The 22,948-nt window shown below is 42.9% G+C and overlaps 1 long non-coding RNA gene across 1 annotated transcript in view; it reads left to right on the top strand.

Moving 5' to 3' along the window:
• Positions 1 to 22,948, top strand: part of LOC142760980 (uncharacterized) — a 63,293-nt gene that overhangs the window by 510 nt on the left and 39,835 nt on the right. The window lies entirely within an intron of this gene.

The following is a 22,948-nucleotide window of genomic DNA, read 5'->3' as shown; positions in this document are numbered from 1 at the left end:
TAATGTCTCCTGAGCGTCCGATCCGATCACTGATACGTAAAGCAACGTGGGAAAGTGAGAGCTGTCATGTACGCCGGCTCAAGGGCACGGCGCGGCGGATCTGCGCCTACATCCTGCCGGGGTGACCTGGCCGGGCGGGAGGGGGTCTGCTGATCCCTGCCTGCCCCCTCCGGTCCTTCTCCCTCTAGCCAGCCTGTGATCGCTCCAGCATGCGCGTAACCCTTTCCTTGCTGGGCACCTTCTCAGTGACCTACTGTGCGGCCTGCATGTAAGGGGCTTTACACGTGCCCGAGTATTTCAGGGTGTTCCTAATATGACCTGTACATACTGGGTTGTAGGGAATTTTAAAGTCTATGTCCGCCAGAGGTGTAACTTTAAGCTCCTGGGTGCAAATGCACAATCTGTAATGGCATCAACTATGGCACATCACTTATTTTACTTGTTGCCGCATGTGGGGCTCCAGGTCCCAGGTATGACAATGACCTCTGCACCCTCTATTGTTACGGCCCTGAGGTTCACCTTTGTAACCGATCTTTATAATACTCCAATGCATCTAAGGTAAAAAAAAAAACGACTTTACTATTAGTTTCAGACTCTCCTGTTTTGTGTATACAGCTCCAATGCAGTGGTCAAATCTCTGCAGGGAATGTACAAGTGACCGTGCTCCGACATTATAGAAACTCCTTGTTCTGTTGTCCAAGGTTAAACGTCATTTTACATGAATAGTCCCCAAAATTGTAATGTGACCTTCATTGCTTCTAAACTGGCCGTACAAAACTGTGTCCTGCTTGTTCAAGGGAATTGCTCCATGTTCTGTCTGCCCAGCGCTTGTGCCGGTCATCTGTTTATTACGGGCCGTGTCCGTCCTTCCTGCGTTTCCGTGTGTGTACGGCTAGATCTAGTCTCTTGCTGCTTTTATTGCTCCTGTCTAAATTTATTTTTACAGAAATCTGATTGCTATGAATCCTCGCCCCTTCTGTTCACTGGGTGCTAATGCAGGCCTGAGACAGATTGGTCGCTAGGGCTGTCCAGCATGACACTATAAAATGCTGACATTTCCTCTACTGCAAATCCGATCCATGCGCCTCCTGCAGGTACAGCCGCGTTCAGATGAATGGAACTGATTTTCAGAAATTTCTGTAACAAAAAAAGCTGCGTGTGAATCCACCCTTAGCCCTTATTCACACAAACGTGTGCGTATCGCGCGTGCAAAAAACGCTGCATTTTGCACATCCGTGTTGGCTGCGTGATTTTCACGCATATGCCATGCTTATGACACGCGGTTTAGAAAAAGAAAAGTGCTTTTATTTTTTCCTTCATTTCTTTATCTATTGTCGGCGCGACTGACGCTTCCGTGTGCCGTGTGTGATATTCACGCACCCATTGACTTCAATGGGTGCGTGATGCCCGTTTTTCGCGCAAGTATAGGACATGTCGCGAGTTTTACGCAGCGGACATACGCTGTGTGGAAATCACGGACTGTCTGAACGACCCCATTCACTAACATAGGTCCAGGCGATGCGTGTGATTTTCATGCACGTAAAACACGTTCGTGTGAATAAGGCCTTAGGCCGTGTGTAACAAGTAACCGGTTTGTCTCTACTCAAACCTGAATTGGTCTTGTGGAAAGGAAAAATCAGCTGGTGGCAATCCCATGCTATTCCCCAAGTTGGGTAGTAATAGTAAACTTTTATTTAAAGAGGCTCTGTCACCAGATTTTGCAACCCCTATCTGCTATTGCAGCAGATCGGCGCTGCAATGTAGATTACAGTAACGTTTTTATTTTTTAAAAAACGAGCATTTTTGGCCAAGTTATGACCATTTTTGTATTTATGCAAATGAGGCTTGCAAAAGTACAACTGGGCGTGTTTAAAAGTAAAAGTACAACTGGGCGTGTATTATGTGCGTACATCGGGGCGTGTTTACTTATTTTACTAGCTGGGCGTTCTGACGAGAAGTATCATCCACTTCTCTTCAGAAGGCCCAGCTTCTGGCAGATCACGCTGTGACGTCACTCACAGGTCCTGCATCGTGTCAGACGAGCGAGGACACATCGGCACCAGAGGCTACAGTTGATTCTGCAGCAGCATCAGCGTTTGCAGGTAAGTAGCTACATCGACTTACCTGCAAACGCCGATGCTGCTGCAGAATCATCTGTAGCCTCTGGTGCCGATGTGTCCTCGCTCGTCTGACACGATGCAGGACCTGGGGAAGTGACATCACAGCGTGATCTGGCAGAAGCTGGGCGTTCTGAAGAGAAGTGGATGATACTTCTCGTCAGAACGCCCAGCTAGTAAAAGTAGTAAAAACGCCCCAATGTACGCACATAATACACGCCCAGTTGTACTTTTACTTTTCAACACACCCACTTGGACTTTTGCAAGCCTCATTTGCATAAATACAAAAATGTTCATAACTTGGCCAAAAATGCTCGTTTTTTAAAAATAAAAACGTTACTGTAATCTACATTGCAGCGCCGATCTGCTGCAATAGGAGATAGGGGTTGCAAAATCTGGTGACAGAGCCTCTTTAAGGCCTCCTTACACTTTTTCTTAATTATAATTTTTTGGTTTGCTGCAAAAAGGCCACAAACAAAACAGTGTGTATATAGGCATTCTCCTATTTTACTATGGACTCTAACGTAACATCTGGCCAGTCCATTCAATGTCTATGGGACAGACGTAGACGGCCTAGTGTAGCGCTCGGCTGTTTCCATTGATATTGAATGGAGCGACTGCTCACATGCGAGGCTGCTGCTTTATTTATAATCCTTACTGCAACAGTGCAGTGAGAAGAAATGACCGTTGGGACCCCAGTTCTAGAGTTGTTGGTTGAGCCCCCAGTGATTTATACATTGATCACCTAGCCCGTGGATATGTGATCTGTTAATTGCCCCCCCAATGTCTTTACAAATTATTTTCTTCTCTTTGGACAGTCCACGTCTACTGAGTGGGGCTTATGAGCAAGGTCATTCTGCTAGAAGACCACAGAGGATGACCCCTCTGCTTTTTGCGTTAACTCAATGATAAAAGGGAAAAACTTAGTTGAGCTAGATCATTTGCTGGGTTCACGCTGCATTTTTGTTGCGTTTTTAACATGCTGTTATGTTTCGGCAGATGAACTCCCATGTTTCTCAGTGGAAGTTCCTCAACCAAAACACAAAAAATGCATGTTAGAAATGCATCAAAAATGCACAATGTGAACATAGCCTTAAATATTATCATGCACTCATTTACAAGATGAGTTTGTGACATTGCCCTAATAATGCTTCTTATTAGTATTTCATGGTCTCTAATACAGTTGTTTAGGTGCAGTGATATTTACAATGCTAATCTTATTGACCTTCGTGTATAAACACTGTACTAACTAAATGTAGTTGTGAACTAAATGTCAATGTAGCCCGCAGAAGCAAGTCAAATTGCAGATTTCTTATGTCAGGACGTGGTTAAAAGTTAGACAACTTATCTGGTTGCTATTGGCAACACTAACACACATCTCCGCTTTTTTTTTTTTTTAATTCATGAAGGCTGGTGTGTTTTGAGTGAAAACCAGAATGAACTAAATCTCTGTTCACTGGATTGCCAAAAGTATTTGGACACCTGACTGTCACACCTATATGAGCTTGTTGGACTTCCTACTCCAAGAGCATAGGCCTTAATGTGGATCTGGACCTTCTTTTGTAGCTATAGTCACCTCTGCTCTTCTGGGAAGGTTTCCACGAGATTTTGTCTATGGGAATGTTTTTGCCCATCCACCCAGAAGAGCATCTGTGAGGTCAGACACTGATATTGGATGGGAGGGCCTTACTCTCTCTCCCCATTCTAGTTCATCCCAAAGGTGTTGGATGGGGTTGAGGTCTGGGCTCTATTTGGGTCATTTAAGCTCTTTCATACCAAACTCACCCAACCGTGTCTTTATGGACTTTGCTTTGTACACTGGGGCATGGTCATGCTGGAAAAGAGAAGGGGTTTTCCCCAAACTGTTCCCACAAAGTTGGAAGCATGCAATTGTCGAAACTGTCTTTGTATGCTGGAGAAGTAACATTACCATTCACTGGAAATAAGAGGCCTAGGCCAAACCCTGAAAGAGACCTAGACAATTCTCCCTCATCCACCTAACTTTACAATAGTTACTATACATTCAGGTAGGTAACGGTCTCCTGGCATTCGCCAATCCCACAGTCCTCCATCGGATTGACGGATAGTAAAAAGTGATCACCCCACAGAACATGTTTCCACTGCTCCAGAGACTAGTGGCGGTGCGCTTTACACCACTCCATCCTATGTTTGGCATTGTGCGTGATCGTAGGCTTGTGTGCAGCTGCTCGATCTTACTCGACACTCATTCATACTTCTAGAGCCCACAATGCGCACTTGTGCTGATGTCCCTTCCAGAGGCAGTCTAGTGAGTGATACGATAGATAGGCAATATTTGTATGCCATGCGCTTCAGCACTTAGTGGTCCCGCATAGGGATGCACGGTGCATCGAAACTTCGATACTGTTTCGATACTGTGCATCCCTAAACGGTTCGATACCGCTATTTCCTGTATTTCGATACTGAGCTGCGCAGCCGCACAGCTCAGTATAGTAATACATGAATGTATGAGAGTGCGGCTGTGTAATTCAGCCACAGCCCCGCTCCTGAGTCATGATAAGTGCGCGGGGTCAGGATGATGCGATGCGGCCATCGCTGCACTAATGAGCGGCGGCACTGGAGACAGAACATGGCGGGCGCACTGCAAAACACCCCCATGTTCTGTCCTCAGTGCCTGAACTGCCGCTCATTAAAGCAGCGCCGGCCGCACCTCCTCATGCTGACCGCGCGCGCACTTCCTGTCAGGAGCGGGGCAATGGCTGTATTACACAGCCGCAGCCCCGCTCTATAACGGCGGAGATCAGAGAAACCTCTCATCTCCGCCGCTATTCTCCTGAATGCTGTGATCAAAGCTGACTGCAGTATTCAGGAGAAAATGAGAAGGGGGGATGCCCCTGGATCGCCTCACAGGGAATTCCTGTGACGGGCCATACCATATATGGGCAGACAGCCCAGGGTCTATTGACGGACCCCAGGGCTGTCTGACCAGATTTCTTGTTGTTAGGACATACCCAAGTATGTCCTAACAACTGCCTGTGTGCTATCCGTCCACAGGCTAATGTACTGGCATATATCTGATATATGCCAGTACATTAAAGTTTAAAAATAAAGTAAAAACAAAAGTATTGTTAAATTTAAAAAAAAAATACACATTCACCTTTTTTTACAATAAACATTAAAATAAGTCTCAATACATAAAATATACACATTCAGTAATGGCGCGCACAATTTTTTTGCATCATTTATGATGTGTACGCTGTAAAAAAAATGAAATAAACACGACTTTCATTCACTTATTAAAGTGCGGTGAATTTAACCTCCATGTTCCTCACATTAATAGTAATTAACCCCATCATGTACCTCACACATTAACCCATTATGACTGAGAAACATGATGGGATTAATTACTATTAATGTGAGGCGCGTCCAACATTCATCACACGTCGCGCCTCACATCAGAAAACGGAAGACTTTTTTTTTTTTTTATTACTGTTGGCAAAAGTATCGAAATTGGTATCGAAATCGCAATACTAAACGAAGTATCGAAGTCCAAATTCTGGTATCGTGACATCCCTAGTCCCGCACCTGTGAAGTTTACATGGTTTATTGCTCTGCTTTAAATTTAGGAAAACTCCTGGGGTAAATTTGTTAGTCTATGAATGGCCCTGTCCCCTTCCACGAAGAACCACCCGCTTTTTTTAAAACTGGGAAGAGCAGCGTTGCGGTATGTTCACACGCTTACTAAAAACGTCTGAAAATACGGAGCGGTTTTCAAGGGAAACTAGCTCCTGATTTTCAGACACCCCTTTTTTTTTTTTTTTTTTCTCTAAGCAACTCGTGTTTTTTACGGCTGTCTTTGGAGCTGTCTTTCTATAGCGTCAATGAAAAACTGCTCCAGAAGTGACATGTACTTTTTCACGGGTGTTTTTTTTTTTTTTAAAAAGCGCCCTGTCGGAACAGAACAGATTTTTCCATTGAAATCAATGGGCAGATGTTTGGAGGCGTTCTGCTTCAGATTTTTCGGCCATGTACGACCGTAAAACGGCCGAAAGTAAGCCGTGTGCACGTACCCTAAAGCTACAAAAGTGGCGTTAACCACTTCATTAAATCTTCCCTCTATCTGTTTGAAATCTAGAACGTGAAGATTTTCATGGTGTGAACAGAGCCATACTTATGCCTATTTTCTATGGGTGATTAAGTAGGACAATACCACTTGGCCATGTCGTACGTGTACTGATAGGCAGATGCCAATAGGACACTTTTTTTTTTTTTTTTTGGCATACGCCTGGTGCTGATACGGGGCGCTTTCCTGGCACGTTCACCGAACGTATTTAAGTAATGAGATGTGAAACGGAGCCTAGCTAATGTCTAGAGATGTATCCTGCAATTTGTGGCCTGACCTTGTTGTAAAGTTGGCCTTCGCCTGATATGTTGTAATATCACAGATATAAATCTCTGCTTTTCTGTGATGTTGTAGAGCGGTTCAAGGGTAATGGAGCATCTGTAGAAAGGGACTATATATCTCAAAGTTAAGCTAGGTCCCTGAAGTACTTAGTCAAAAGTACAAATATGTTTTCTTCTGATATTGTGCTTTACATAAAAGAAACCCAATACTACTTGCATGAATTTCTACTTGCATTATAAAAAAGCAAACGTGTATGCTTAAACTTTTTTTCTTTTTTTTTTTTTTGTTTTGAAAAGGATAGCGTCCACCTATTGTCATTGCTGTAAAATATTGACCACCCTTCCATGAATCTACCAAACATGACAAAAGGGCACTTTAGGCATTCGTCCGCCCCATCTAGAGGTGTTATATTTATTATTTTTCCCCCCAGATTTCTACTGTCACGTGCGTTGTGATACTGGCCTAGAACCTAAGGGTATGTTCACACGGCCAAATTTCGGACGTATACGAGGCGTATTATGCCTCGTTTTACGTCTGAAAATAGGGCTGCAATACGTCGGCAAACATCTGCCCATTCATTTGAATGGGTTTGCCGACGTACTGTGCAGACGACCTGTTATTTACGAGTCGTCGTTTGACAGCTGTCAAACGACGACCCGTAAATTTACTGCCTCGGCAAAGAAGTGCAGGGCACTTCTTTGCCACGTAATTTGAGCCGTTCTTCATTGAAATCAATGAAGCACGGCTCAAGGTTTACGAGCGTCTCAGACGCCTCGTAAATTACGAGGAGGAGCTTTTACGTGTGAAACGAGGCAGCTGTTAACAGTCTCTTTTCACACGTAACTGCCTCTCAGCGTGTGAACATACCCTAAACCTTTAGGCTATGTTCACATGCTGAAAATAGGGAGCTGATTTTCAGCCATTTTTTAAGCAACTTGCATTTTTGCGGCGTTTTTTACGGCCGTTTTTGGAGCTGTTTTTCTATTGAGTCAATGAAAAACGGCTCAAGAGGTGACATGCACTTCTTTTTACGAGGCATTTTTTTACGCGACCATGAGAAATTTTTCTCATTGAAATCAAGGGGCAGATGTTTGTAGGCGGGCGTTCAGCCCTTTTTCGTGGTATTTACGGGCCGAAAATAGCCTGTGTGAACAATACGCTTTCCCAGATCTCCAGCTATATAGTTTACAAGAGACTGCCGACTATTACTACACATAGTGGCTCGGAAGCACAGACCAGGTTTAATCCGCTTTAACGGAGCTGAAAAAAATGTGTCAAACCCGACTATAGAACTTTTTGTGCAGCTGATGACTGACCTGTCATGCACCAGTGTGTTCTGCCATATTCAGGTTAGTAGGAAATCCTATCTACTGTGGAATATATGCAAATGAGAGCTATAAGTTAGGAATGCTGGATAGGTTTATTAATGTGAGTACGCCAGTAAGTGGCATAAATAAAAATAAAAATGCTAAATTCATTGGTCATGCTTAAAGAGGCTCTGTCACCAGATTCTGAAATCACGATCTCCTATTGCATGTGATCGGCGCTGCAATGTCGATAACGGTAACGTTTTTTTTTTAAAAAAAAACTTTCATTTTTGGCTAAGTTATGAACTATTTTATATATATATATATATATATGCAAATGAGGTTTGAAATGCACAACTGGGCGTTTTTTTTTCGTTATGTCCAACTGGGCGTGTATTGTGTTTTTAACTGGGTGTGTTTACGTGTATGACGCTGACCAATCCGTGACCAGTCAGCGTCATACACCTCTCCATTGATTTACACAGCAGCGATAAACAGAGATTAACGTTACTGCAGTGTCCTGATAATGAATACACATGAAATCCAGCCTGGACGTCATGTGTATTCAGAATCCTGACACTTCTGAATCTTTTCTGTGAGACTCCGGCAAGGGAAGCGAAATCTCGTGAGATTACTGAGGTAAACGAGATTTCGTTTCCCGTGCTAGAAATCTCAAAGAAAAGAGTCAGAAGTGTCAGGATTCTGAATACACATGATGTCCAGGCTGGATTTCATGTGTATTCATTATCAGGACACTGCAGTAACGTTAATCTCTGTTTATGCGGCTGCAGATCGCTGCTGTGTAAATCAATGGAGATGAGTGTATGATGCTGACTGGTCACTGATTGGTCAGCGTCATACACGTAAACACGCCCAGTTAAAAACACAATACACGCCCAGTTGGACATAACGAAAAAAACACGCCCAGTTGTCCATTTCAAACCTCATTTGCATATATATATATATATATATATATAATAGCTCAACTTGGCCAAAAATTAAAAGTTTAAAAAAAAACAAACGTTACTGTTATCTACATTGCAGCGCCGATCACATGCAATAGGAGATAGGGATTTGAGAATCTGGTGACAGAGCCTCTTTAACAAGCCATTCTCGCCAAGTTTTTCTTTATTCGAGTGGGGAAAAAGTCTCTATCAGCACCCCATAGGGTTGTCACGATACCAGAATTTGGACTTCTATACCGATACTTCGTGAAGTATTGTGATACTCGATACCAAAACGATACTTTGCCAACAATAATATAAAAAAAAAAGTTCTTCAATTTTCTGATGTGAGGCACAAGGTATTATGAGTTTTGAACCTCCATGTTTCTCACATTAATAGGAATTAACCGGCACATGGAGGTTCAAAATTCATAACTCGTGCCTTACATTAATTAATAAGTGAAAGAAAGCAGTTTTTTATTTTATAAAAGTGTAAAAATCATAAATGATGCTATAAATCTGTTTACGGTTGTGTCGATACCAAATGTGTATATTTTAGGTTTTGAGACTTATTTTAATGTTTATTGTAATGTATTTTTTTTTAAAATCTTTAATGTACTGACATATATCTAACAGGCAGTTGTTAGAGGACATAGCTAAGTATGCCCTAACCGGAAATCTGGTCAGACAGCCCTGGGATCCTTCAATGGACCCTGGGCTGTCTGCCTATATATGGTATGTCCCTCCATCCAAAGGGCATTCCCCTTCTCATTTTCCCCTTAAATGTTGTGGTCCGCTTTGATCGCGGCAGAAATGAGGTTTCTCTAATCTCCGCTGTTAGAGCGCGGCTGTGTAAAACAGCCGTTGCCCCGCTCCTGACAAGTGCACGATCAGCATGAGGTGATGTGGTCGACGCTGCATTAATGAGCGGTGGCGCCGCCACTGAAGACAGAACATTGGGGTGTTCTGTAGTGCACCCGCCATGTTCTGTTTTCAGTGCTGGCGATAAATAGCGCAGCGCTGGTTTGATCACATCATGCAGGCTGTGCGCGCATGCTTGTCAGGAGCGGAACAATGGCTGTATCGCACAGCCGCAGCCTGCTCTAACAACAATCATGTGTTACTATACTCGGCTGTACGGCCGCACAGCTTAGTATTGAACCATTTGAGGGTGTACAGTATCAAAGTTTCGATGCATCGTGCTCCCCATGTAACTTATTCACACCCCCCCCCCCTTTTTTTTTGTCTAAGGTGCAACGCAAGCCCTTTAGGCAGCTTGTAGTCTTTCTATGACACAGGCTTGATGCATCATAACAGCCACTGCAGGGAAACAGCGGAGCATGTCACGTTTCGAGTATTGGCTCTCAATATTGGCTTGCTTCCTTTTTGCAAAGAGCGATACTGGCAATAACTTATTAGGACATTGCTAGTTATGCATTTTACTAATCTAATCCTTAAAGTTGCTCCAAATCAGGGCCTCACGTGAAGTATCGCAAGGGTTAAGCTATAGACCGGTTAGTAAAGGAGCTCTTACTTTGCAGTGTTTAACTAGAATGAGAAATTGCAACTCGGTTACAGCTTTTCCCCGTGGTTTTTTTTTTTTTTTTAAATCTTTCTTCGACCTTTTCTATAAAGGCGATCCAGATGTTTGACTGATGACAGGATGTGTAATACTAAAATTAGTTTCCTTTCCATCCTAGTATCAGGGAAAGCTCAGACATATAGGCAGCCGAAAAGAAGTATCAACTGGATAAACTTTGGAAGTTGTTGAGGAATAAACTGCTAGGTATAACTTGTCATTGGGATTTCACTCCCACTAGAAACGCATTGTAGGTCCTGAACAATATCCGAGCGAGAACTTGGACTTTTAATTGACAGGTTCCATAGAGGAATCATTACAAAGTAAGATTTGGTTCGCAATAGTGTAATGACTTTCGTTCATCATGATAGTGTGAACAGAGCCTAAAGCTCCATATCACGACCTTTTTCTACAGTGCTATTCTTGTCAAACCCGTCAGGAACCCTGATAGAAACCTGACCGACCCCATTGGGATCCTAAAAAACTGGTCCTTTGTGGCTGTTATGAACAGCAGTCATGATACTAGTGTGAACAGAGCCTAAATATGAAAGGAGCTTCTGTTCCATGTACTGCAGAGAGATACCCGGATGGGTAAAACATGTTTCACAGATCAGTTAAATTTTCCATCATTGGTCGTGGAATTTCTTAGCACAGAACATAAACGGTTCTTGCTGTGTAAAAGCTTATATGTCCGCTGCTAAGAAGTTACTACTATAATCGTACATGCCGTAGTTACAAAGCATGTGGTACAAGTGATCGTCCTACATTACCAGCTGTTCTAGGCTGGGCAGCGGCTGTCTGCAGTATGCTTTGATAGGAAGTCTGGTGGGCTGTGCATAAAATCCTACGTTCAAAACTTTAACCTCAAATATTCGGTTCTGAAAGGCTCCTGGGACTTGCATAGATATTGGTGGTGTTAGTCGCTCTTGTCTATAGGCCTGCTTGTATTTCAGGATTAGTTTTTCTTTGGAGAGGGTCTATCATGGGGGCACAGTCATTTAATAACCATGTTACTTGGGAGCTCCTGTTCCAACCATTGATCTCACCCCTTATGAGCCGCAGTTTGAGGCCGTTCTTTGGTATCACCTGGACATGCAATTACAATAAGGACCGGACCTTTACAGGATGAGTTTTTAAAAAAAAAATTTTTTTAGGGTATGTTTACACAGAGTATTTTGGCGTGTGTTTTTTTTTTTTTTTATGCGGAAACAGTGTTGGAAATGGTGCCTGAAATCGCCTCCCTTTGATTTCAAGGGGAGGCGCTTTTCCCTGCGAGCGGTAAAAAAACAGCGACATGCCCTTTCTTCAGGCCTTTCCGTCTGTGACCTCCCATTGTCCTCAATGGAAGGCAGAGATCTCGTTTTTTGTGGCGGTTTATACCTGCGGCACTCTGGCTACTGGCAAAAAAATGTTGCGAATAACACGGCAAATGTGATGCCGACAGGTCAAAATCTGCCTCCAAATTCCTGAAGGAATTTTGAGGCAGATTTTTCTGCCTGCAAAAAAACTGAACAGGGCGTTCTAGAGAAATGGAAAGCTATGCCATAAGATCCTTTATATGTCTACAATGTGGTATTTTTAGTGACTGTCATTTTCTGCCGCAAGTTGACTTAATCCACCCTTTATATAAGTGTATGACTGACACATGCTACACTGCCCCTGCGTGCCAATGAAGACGAAGTTCTCTCCCTACATAAGTGTCATTTTCAGTGTTGTGTATGTGGTGCTGTTGTGACAACATATGTCATGTCCTCTGCATGTCCTTGAATATCTCTCATGCTTTGGGAATGGAGTGGAAATTTCTATTCTGAAGCGCTTGGTTTATATCTGCATTACATCCAGGATTCCGCGTGAAATGACACTACCGTATGTCACACATGCTTATGCAATTTGTCAGGTCAATATTTTTTGGCCATGAGCCAGCTCCCATTGTGATCAAAGAATACTCTTTTGCCATACTGTTTCCATCTCCGTCACAAAACATGACCGCTCCATGCTGATTCGACCTGAAATAATCTGAAAAGTGTAAATCGTTCTTCTTTGAACTGCATAATCTACCGAACAACTTAATCTTTGGATTCACAATGAGAAATATAACCGGATTATTTGTCTAGGCTAAAAAATATTTACTTCCAGTTTATTCTGCACTCAGGTGGCATGCCATTTATAAGATCAGTCACTCTTGAACTTTGCAGAAGTACAGTAGAAAAGCATCTAGCAAGCAAAAAGTTACATAAAAAATAAAGTCCATATACGTTATTCTCGATCTCTATTTTCTACTAAGAGCAGCATTTTAAAATGGCAGTTTTGATTATATAATCTAGAATTCAACAAGTATATGGTACTGGTCCACATTTACTATGTAGGTATATTATAGACTGGCACACGTCTGTCACTAGTCAGAGGGTACTCAACCCAAAAATTATTTTACAACTGTATAAATAGCAAGTCTATATGGTCACAAGTGATCTGCTAGTATTAGGATCATGAAGTATTTAAAGGCTACATCCGACCATATGTGCATACAACCCTACAAAAAACGGATACCGTATAGAAAAGTAATGTTTAAACTTAATTGAAAAAAACCTTATATAACCTAATTTAAAAACTGGAGGAAGCTCCACTCGTGGCACAAACCGACACGGCCACGGAATCCTATGATAGATATACAATAGTACCTGTCCAATGTGCCCTAATGAGTATGTTGGCAGATGTTCTGTAGAATGAACGGTACATAGACCCCCCCAATATAAGAATAAGTAAATGTCCCACAGTGGTGGACCAGGGTCCAATACACAAATGAGAAGCAAAGTACAAGTTGGCTACTAAAAATGACTGACCTAATGAATACGGGAACTCTTGTATTTGTGTTTTGGTGCAAAAGTGCCTTGTTTTCGAGGGTCAGAAGGTAGTTGTAGTTATTTGCAGCAAGACTACTTTAATAAATATTGTACATTTTAACTGACAGTCAGAAAATCAAAGATCTATTCCAAAATGTGTTGTGATAGATAATTATATATTATATTTGTTTTACCACCTGCTAAATTTGGAAAGGGACAAATCGAAAAACTAATAGGATGTGGCATAAAAAATAATAATTCAATAAACTGTGCATATGGGCGAACATAGGTTAACACTGATATGCTATTGTGCTGTGATCTGTGGTCTCTTTACAAACTGATTAGCGCACTTTAGGCTTCGTGCAGTAGCAAACGTAGACCGCAGCCTGTGCAAACCGAGTATGTGTGCCTCTTGCGCTCCATTGGCTCCTAAAAGAACACTGCCGTCATGTGTCTAACAATTCATCAATAATTCTGAGCCATTGTTCGTAGCTCAGTCCATACATGCAATCCAATAGACAGTATAAAGCTGCTTTTAAGGTGGCAGTGGGGACCGCGCTACCCACTAGGCTGCACAGTTTGCACCAACGGTATGTGCACCCCTGGTCTCATGTAGCAGGCACGTGTGGTTGTCAGGGATCCTTCACCTGTTATTCCACACCGAATAACCACCTCTGTAAATTGGAAACTGGGGGCATGCGTGGAAGAAATACACCAGACAGAGAAGTGTTGGTAAAGATCCTCCCTCAGTGAAGTAGGAAATGCAACTGTACTTTATTGCACAAAGTTACAAGTCTTGTCTGTAGAAATGTGGGATGTGCTTAAGCCCTATTGGTTCTATTCATCTGTACACTCCTCTTGCATTCCAGGGCGGTGTCTCCATAGGCGTGTTCCTTATGCAGCCTCCATCTTGTTGCATAGATTCAGGTTCTTTGTGAAATATACTGATACGTAGCTTATGTAAGGTAATAATGTTTTTGCAAGCAATATACATGCTAGTGATCACTGACAATTCTCCCCCCCCCCCCCCCCCCCTAAAAATATTACTCTATTACTCTATACCTGAGTCTTGCCTAGCAACATACTACTGACCACTCGAACCAGACGGGTAGGGGTTTTGGATTTCTTCACCAGCTTGAGACGAGCTACTCCTTATGAGTCCCTTTGTACCTGGACTTTCAAGGTTTCGGATTGGTCCTAACTTTCCCTATTCTCCTCAGGATACAGGATGGTTGTCTTTAAAGGGACTGTCGGTGTCACCTCGTCTATTTGTGTAAACCTAGTGGGCACAGTCTGTTCTACAGCTTTTGTCATCATTTTCCTGATACATGGGAGAACATGGCACACAAGGACAGGGAATAGTATTAAAAAGACCACTATCACTACTCCTATTTGTGCTAATATTTTCTGTCATCCATGAAAAATACTGGTCCCATGGGTCGGTAATACCTGAGTTCCTTTTCAACTCTTGAGATAAGCTCTCCAACTTATGTATGGCCATTGTGACTTTTCCTTTGGGCCTATTGTTGTCGATTTTATACGTACAGCAGGTTGTCCCTATCATTCGGCATACCCCACCTTTCTCAGCCAATAACATATCAAGAGCCATTCTATTCTGGAATGTCAGTTGAGCTGGGCCCTAGTTGGTCGGCTAACCCTTGTAAAGCATCTCGGGTATAATTTACAAACCGCTGCTGGTTATAATATATATAATTAATCCAGTCTACATTTTTATTAACGGTAATAATTGGGATAAGAGACTCAAATCCTGCCTTCACCTGATCTCTGGCCTTGAACTCGTCTGGCACTCCCCTCGGGACACCAATTGCATCTATATACACATGTGGATCGAAGCTTCCCCTTGGAGATGTTTCCCTCTTTCTGCGGTGGTAAGATCCTTTTGTTGGTTCCTCATCTGAACCTTCGCCAAGAATATGAAAAGGCATAATTGCTTTAGCCGATGCACACTCTCCTTTCCATTGCCCCTCAAGTCTGGTTCTGATTTTCATATCCCCACATATCCAGTATATATTGCCCAAAAACTGCACCTGATTCTGAGTGATAGATGCATTTATTGAACTGTACTTTGAACAGTACCCTTCCAAAAAGTTCCCTAGGAACCTGCCATTCCCTTCTGTATTGGTGTAACATGTGTAGTTGCCTTTGTAAATTGTAAGTCCCTGGGCATGTTTGGGTGTCTTGGTGACTATGGGGTATTCCTTTTTCCAGGACTTGCATACTGTGTTGTCTAATGTTATATTGGTGTATAGGCTTAGGAAACATTCTTCAGCATAGTCAGGAATGTTAACCCCTTCCCGCTCCTTGACGTACTATTACGTCATGGCAGCTGTATCGTTCGCGCTCCATGCCGTAATAGTACGTCTCGGGAGTAACGGCCGTTTCGGCCGTCCTCCCGACATACAGGAGCTGTGACGCTGCTGTCTTGTTCAGCAGCTGTCACAGCTCCTACAGCGGGGACCGATCGCTGTGTCCCCGCTGATTAACCCCTTAAAAGCTGCGTTCTATAGAGATCGCGGCTTTTTAGGGGTTAAGCTGCCATCGCCGGCCTGCTACGCGATAGTGGCCGGCGATGGTGACTATGGCAACCGGACACCAAACAATGGTGTCCGGCTATGCCATAGACTGAAGCCTAGTGGGTCCTGACAACGTCAGGACCCACTATGCTTGCTGTCAGTGAGTAGCTGACAGTTCTAATACACTGCACTACGCATGTAGTGCAGTGTATTAGAATAGCGATCAGGGCCTCCTGCCCTCATGTCCCCTAGTGGGACAAAGTAATAAAGTAAAAAAAAAGTTAAAAAAAGATGTGTAAAAATAAGAAAATAAAAGATTTACAAGTATTAAAAGTAAAAATCCCCCTTTTTCCCTTATCAGTCCTTTATTCTTAATAAAAATATATAAACAAACAAATAAACTATACATAATTGGTATCGCAGTGTCCGTAACGGCCTGAACTACAAAAGTATTTCATTATTTATCCCGCACGGTGAACGCCGTAAAATAAAATAATAATAAACCGAACCACAATCACAATTCTTTGGTCACTTCACCTCCCAAAAAATGGAATAAAAAGAGATCAAAAAGTCGCATGTACCTAAAAATGGTACTGATCGAAACTCCAGTTCGTTACGCAAAACTATAAACATCTGGTATCGCCGTAATCGTATCGCCCCGCAGAATAAAGTGAATATGTCATTTATAGCGCACGGTGAACGCTGTAAAAAAAAAAGAATAAAAAAACAATAGTAGAATTGCTGTTTTTTAGTCACCACGCCACCTAAAAATAGAATAAAAACTGATCAAAAAGCCGCATGCACCCCAAGAAAACTACAATGGATTCCTCAAGGGGTCTAGTTTCCAAATTGGGGTCACTTTTGGGGGGTTCCCAATGTTTTGGCACCACAAGACCTCTTCAAACCGGACATGGTGCCTAATAAAAAAGAGGCCTCAAAATCCACTAGGTGCTCCTTTGCTTCGGAGGCCGGTGCTTCAGTCCATTACCGCCCAAGGGCCACATGTGGGATATTTCTCTAAACTGCAGAATCTGGGCAATACGTATTAAGTTGCGTTTCACTGATAAATCCTTTTGTGTTATAAAAAAAAATGGTATAAAGAGGATTTTCTGACAAAAAAAAAATGTAAATTTCACCTCTACTTTGCTCTAAATTTTTGTGAAACACCTAAAGGGTTCATAAACTTTCTAAATGCTGTTGTGAATACTTTGAGGGGTCTAGTTTCTAAAATGGGGTATTTGATAGGGGTTTCTAATATATGGGCCCCTCAAAGCAACTTCAGAACTGAACTGGAACCTAAAAAAATAAATAAATGAGGCAATACTTCGCTTCTTACATTATACTGATAATGAGCTGTGCCCACCCCGAGATGACCCCAGTTTTGACCGTTTGTATAAACGGAGACCCCTATTAGACTGTTCCAGTGCCCGGTTTTCCCAAGCATACACCCCCGAGAAGTGTATTTCTATTGATGAGTCCCTGGTACATTTTAAAGGGAGGGTTCAATTCCGCGAGTACCTGCCGGGTAAGAGGGCAAGGTATGGAGTACAGCTGTATAAGCTGTGAGAGTGCATCAGGGTATACCTACAGGTTTAGGATATATGAAGGAAAGGCCACCCCCAAACCAGACTGCATCCTGGACTACAATAGGTACATGGGAGGGATGGACTTGTAAGATCAAGCCCTGAAGCCCTACAGCGCCATGCGGTGTGGTATAAGAAGCTGGCCGGGCACATCATACAGATGGCATTGTACAATGCGTACATGCTACGTCGATGTGCAGGCCAGACGGGAACTTTCCTGGAATTTCAAGAGGTGATTATCAAGAACCTAATCTTTAGGGACCAAGAAGGGGGGGGCACCCAGTACTTCTGGAAGCGAGCCCACACGCATCGTACCAGGGCAACACTTTCCAGGAGAAGTTCCCCAAACTGGCAAGAAGGGAAAAAGTCAAAAGAGGTGCAAAGTCTGCTATAAGAGGGGGATAAGGGATGACACAATATATCAATGTGACACGTGTCCCGAATAACCAGAGCTCTGTATGAAAGAGTGTTTTAAAATTTATCATACATCCCTTGGTTTATAATTTACCCCAATTTTACTTACCCTGATGCACTCCACACAGCTTATCCCCCCTCGTCTTTCCCCTCTGGGCCCTGCTGTGTGTCCAGGCAGCTGATAACAGCCACATGTAGGGTATTGCCATACCCGGGAGAACCCACATTACAGTTTATGGGGTGTAGGTCTCCGGTCAAAATTCTCACTACACCTCTAGATGAATGCCTTAAGGGTGTAGTTTTTAAAACGGGGTCACTTCTTGCGGGTTTCAACTGTACTGGTACCTCAGGGGCTTCTGCATACATGACTTTGCACTAGAAAATCCCCAGTAGGCCAAATGGTGGTCCTTTCCCTCTGAGCCCCCCCCCATGGGCCTAAACGGCAGTTTATCACCACAAATGGGGTATTGCGGCACTCAGAACAAATTGCGCAACAGAATGGGGTGTTTTGTTTCTTGTGAAAATAAGAAATTTTCAGCCAAAACTACATATTATTTGAAAAAAATAATTTTGTTTTCATTCCCAGCCCCATTCAAATAAGTTCTGTGAAAAAACTATGGGGTCAAAATGGTCACAAGGGGTGTCCTTGAGGGGTGTAGTTTCCAAAATGGGGTCATTTGTGGTGGGTTTCTATTGCTTTGATACCTCTGGGGCTCTGCAAATGCGACATGGCACCCGAAAACCAATCCAGCAAAATCTGTACTCCAACAAACACATAGCGCTCCTTTCCTTCTGAGCCCTCCCATGGGCCCAAACGGCAGTTTATCACCACAAATGGGGTATTGCCGCACTCAGGACATATTGGGCAACAAAATGGAGTATTTTATTTCTTGTGAAAATAAGAATTTTTGAGCTAAAATGACATATTATTGGAAAAAATAATTTAATTCCCAGCCCAATTCAAATAAGTTCTGTGAAGAAACTATGGAGTCTAAATGGTCACATTACCCATAAATGAATTCCTTGAGGGGTGTAGTTTCCAAAATGGGGTCACTTCTGGTGCGTTTCTATTGCTTTGATACCTCTGGGGCTCTGCAAATGCGACATGGCATCCGAAAACCAAACCAGCAAAATCTGTACTCCAAAGAACACACAGCGCTCCTTCCCTTCTGAGGCCTCCCATGGGCCCAAACGGCAGTTTATTGCCACAAATGGGGTATTGATGCACTCAGGAGAAATTGGGCAACAAAATTGAGTATTTTGTGCCCTGTGAAAATAAGAAATTTTGGTAAAAAATTACATCTTATTGGAAACCATGTCATTTTTTTCATTTCAGAGCCCAATTCAAATACGTGCTGTGAAAAAGCTGTGTGGTCAAAATGCTAACAACAACCATAAATGAATTCCTTGAGGGGTGTAGTTTCCAAAATGGGGTCACTATTGGGGGATTCCTACTGTTTTGACACCTCAACACCTCTTCAAACCTGGCATGCTGCCTAAAATATATTCTAATAAAAAAGAGGACTCAAAATGCACTAGGTGCTTCTTTGCTTCTAGGGCTTGTGTTTTAGTCCACGAGCGCAGTAGGGCCACATGTGGGACATTTCTAAAAACTGCAGAATCTGGACAATACATATTTAGTAGTGTTTCTCTGGTAAAAGCTTCTGTTACAGAAAAAAAAAATGAATAAAATTGAAATTCAGCAAGAAAAATGAAATTTGCAAATTTCACCTCCACTTTGCTTTAATTCCTGTGAAATGCCTGAAGAGTTAAAAAACTTTCTAAATGCTGTTTTGAATACTTTGAGGGGTCTAGTTTTTAAAATGGGGTGTTTTATCAGGGTTTCTAATACATAGGCCCCACAAAGCCACTTCAGAACTCAAGAGGTACCTTAAAAAAAAGGCTTTTGAAATTTTCTTAAAAATATGAGAAATTGCTGTTTATGTTCTAAGCCTTGTAACGTCCAAGAAAAATAAGTGTTCAAAAAACGATGCCAATCTAAAGTAGACATATGGGAAATGTGAAATAGTAACTATTGTGGGTGGTATAACCGTCTGTTGTACAAGCAGATGCATTTAAATTCTGAAAAATGCAATTTTTTTTTTCAAAATTTTCTCTAAATTTTGCAATTTTTCACCAATAAACACTGAATATATCGACCAAATTTTACCACGAACATGAAGCCCAATGTGTCACGAGAAAACAATCTCAGAATCGCTTGGGTAGGTTTAAGCATTCCGACGTGATTACCACATAAAGTGAAATATGTCAGATTTGAAAAATGGGCTCTGAGCCTTAAAGAGGCTCTGTCACCAGATTTTGCAACCCCTATCTGCTATTGCAGCAGATAGGCGCTGCAATGTAGATTACAGTAACGTTTTTATTTTTAAAAAACGAGCATTTTTGGCCAAGTTATGACCATTTTTGTAGTTATGCAAATGAGGCTTGCAAAAGTCCAAGTGGGTGTGTTTAAAAGTCCAAGTGGGCATGTATTATGTGCGTACATCGGGGCGTTTTTAATACTTTCACTAGCTGGGCGCTGTGAAGAGAAGTAACATCCTCTTCTCTTCAGAACGCCCAGCTTCTGACAGTGCAGATCTGTGACGTCACTCACAGGTCCTGCATCGTGACGGCCACATCGGCACCAGAGGCTACAGTTGATTCTGCAGCAGCATCAGCGTTTGCAGGTAAGTCAATCTTACCTGCAAACGCTGATGCTGCTGCAGAATCAACTGTAGCCTCTGGTGCCGATGTGGCCGTCACGATGCAGGACCTGTGAGTGACGTCACAGATCTGCACTGTCAGAAGCTGGGCGTTCTGAAGAGAAGAGGATGATACTTCTCTTCACAGCGCCCAGCTAGTGAAAGTATTAAAAACGCCCCGATGTACGCACATAATACACACCCACTTGGACTTTTACTTTTAAACACACCCACTTGGACTTTTGCAAGCCTCATTTGCATAACTACAAAAATGGTCATAACTTGGCCAAAAATGCTCGTTTTTTTAAAATAAAAACGTTACTGTAATCTACATTGCAGCGCCTATCTGCTGCAATAGCAGATAGGGGTTGCAAAATCTGGTGACAGAGCCTCTTTAAGGCCAAAACTAGGCTGCGTCCTTAAGGGGTTAAAGAGGCTCTGTCACCAGATTTTGCAACATCTATCTGCTATTGCAGCAGATAGGCGCTGCAATGTAGATTACAGTAACGTTTTTTTTTTTTTTTAAAACGAGCATTTTTGGCCAAGTTATGATTATTTTTGTATTTATGCAAATGAGGCTTGCAAAAGTCCAAGTGGGCGTGTATTATGTGCGTACATCGGGGCGTTTTTACTATTTTTACTAGCTGGGCGTTCTGACGAGAAGTATCATCCACTTCTCTTCAGAACGCCCAGCTTCTGGCAGTGCAGACACAGCCGTGTTCTCGAGAGATCACGCTGTGTCGTCACTCACAGGTCCTGCATCGTGTCGGCCACATCGGCACCAGAGGCTACAGTTGATTCTGCAGCAGCATCGGCGTTTGCAGGTAAGTCGATGTAGCTACTTACCTGCAAACGCTGATGCTGCTGCAGAATCAACTGTAGCCTCTGGTGCCGATGTGTCCTCGCTCGTCTGACACGATGCAGGACCTGGGGAAGTGACGTCACAGCGTGATCTGCCAGAAGCTGGGCGTTGTGAAGAGAAGTGGATGATACTTCTCGTCAGAACGCCCAGCTAGTAAAAGTAGTAAAAACGCCCCGATGTACGCACATAATACACGCCCAGTTGTACTTTTACTTTTCAACACGCCCACTTGGACTTTTGCAAGCCTCATTTGCATAAATACAAAAATGGTCATAACTTGGCCAAAAATGCTTGTTTTTTAAAAATAAATACGTTACTGTAATCTACATTGCAGCGCCTATCTGCTGCAATAGCAGATAGGGGTTGCTAAATCTTGTGACAGAGCCTCTTTAAGTGGTACTATCCCTAGGTGTGGGCGGGCTCCTGCACACACATAACAGTTGTACTTATTCACTTTCCGTGTCGTGTATTGTACCCACTCTAACCAGACATTATGGTCCCCAAATCCGGTTTCTACGGCCATAGTGTCTTCCAATCCCAGGTCAGCCATGGCCATCATATTTTTATGCATCTGTATTTGGGGTCGCAACATGTTTTATCTGTCTCTCGGGGTTCAACTTTCTCCATTCTTGGGAGCCTACCATATCTTTTAGTTTGAATTTTCCCATTTCTCCGTTTACTCCCCCATAGGTTCCTAATATGTATGTGTCTTGGTCTGTTTTACTATGGTTTTCTATGGTAAGGATTAAGCCTAATCCTGACAGACCACATGCTTTCCTTGATAGCGTCATTCTAGTTAGAAGTGACTTTCCATTAATGTCTTTCTTCTCTAAGGTACTCTGTGGGCAATATCCCCAATGGTCCTCCGTGTTCCAGCCCACCGCCCCCCAGTATGTACAACGATTGCTGTAATAATTGTCTGTTACACATATATTGAGTGCCTTGATCACACAAGTGATAAGCATTCCAATAGCCGCATGTTTGTTTGATACAACCATGTATGTTTTTGACAGATGTTACAGACTCAAATTCAAACTGGTATGTAGCTACATGTGTATTAGAAGAATTATGCCAAAAGGTGGTCACCCCATCAGCCTGGGTGATTGCTACATGTCCCCCCTCCGCACTCTGGTCAATGACATGAAAAAGGATAAGGCTGTATATGGTGATAGTCATTCTTTAGAGGAGACCCTCTTGCAGTGTGAGGCATGGATCCATGTCGGCCTTCCTTCCAGCTTAACTGCAGTGGGCGAGATCAGGAGGACCTGGTATGGACCCTCGAATCTGGCTTCTAAGGCCCCTCTGACGTGTCTTTTCACCAGTACACGGTCTCCTGGTTGTAGCTTGTGCACCCCTGGGATGGAATCTGGGTCTGGAATGGAAGAAAACACTGCAGCATGTGTTACTGTCAACTCTTTACTGAGAGAAATGACAAAATTAACAAGGCTATCATTTCCTAGACTAAGCTGTTGTGGGTAGTAACATCCCATTCTGGGAGGACCCCCAAACAGGACTTCATATGGGGTGAGTCCTGTTGGCTGTTTGGGGGTATTTCTAACAGAGTACAAAGCAATGGGCAATACTTCGGGCCATGGCAGGGACAGTTCTTTAGTGGCTTTAAGAATTTTACTTTTCAGAGCACCGTTCATCCTTTCCACTTTGCCACTGCTTTGAGGGTGGTA

This window comes from Rhinoderma darwinii, chromosome 4 (assembly GCF_050947455.1).
Source record: "Rhinoderma darwinii isolate aRhiDar2 chromosome 4, aRhiDar2.hap1, whole genome shotgun sequence".
Lineage (NCBI taxonomy): Eukaryota > Metazoa > Chordata > Amphibia > Anura > Rhinodermatidae > Rhinoderma > Rhinoderma darwinii.
Note: the sequence above shows the minus strand (reverse complement) of the source record. Positions and strands in the feature narration are given on the sequence as shown.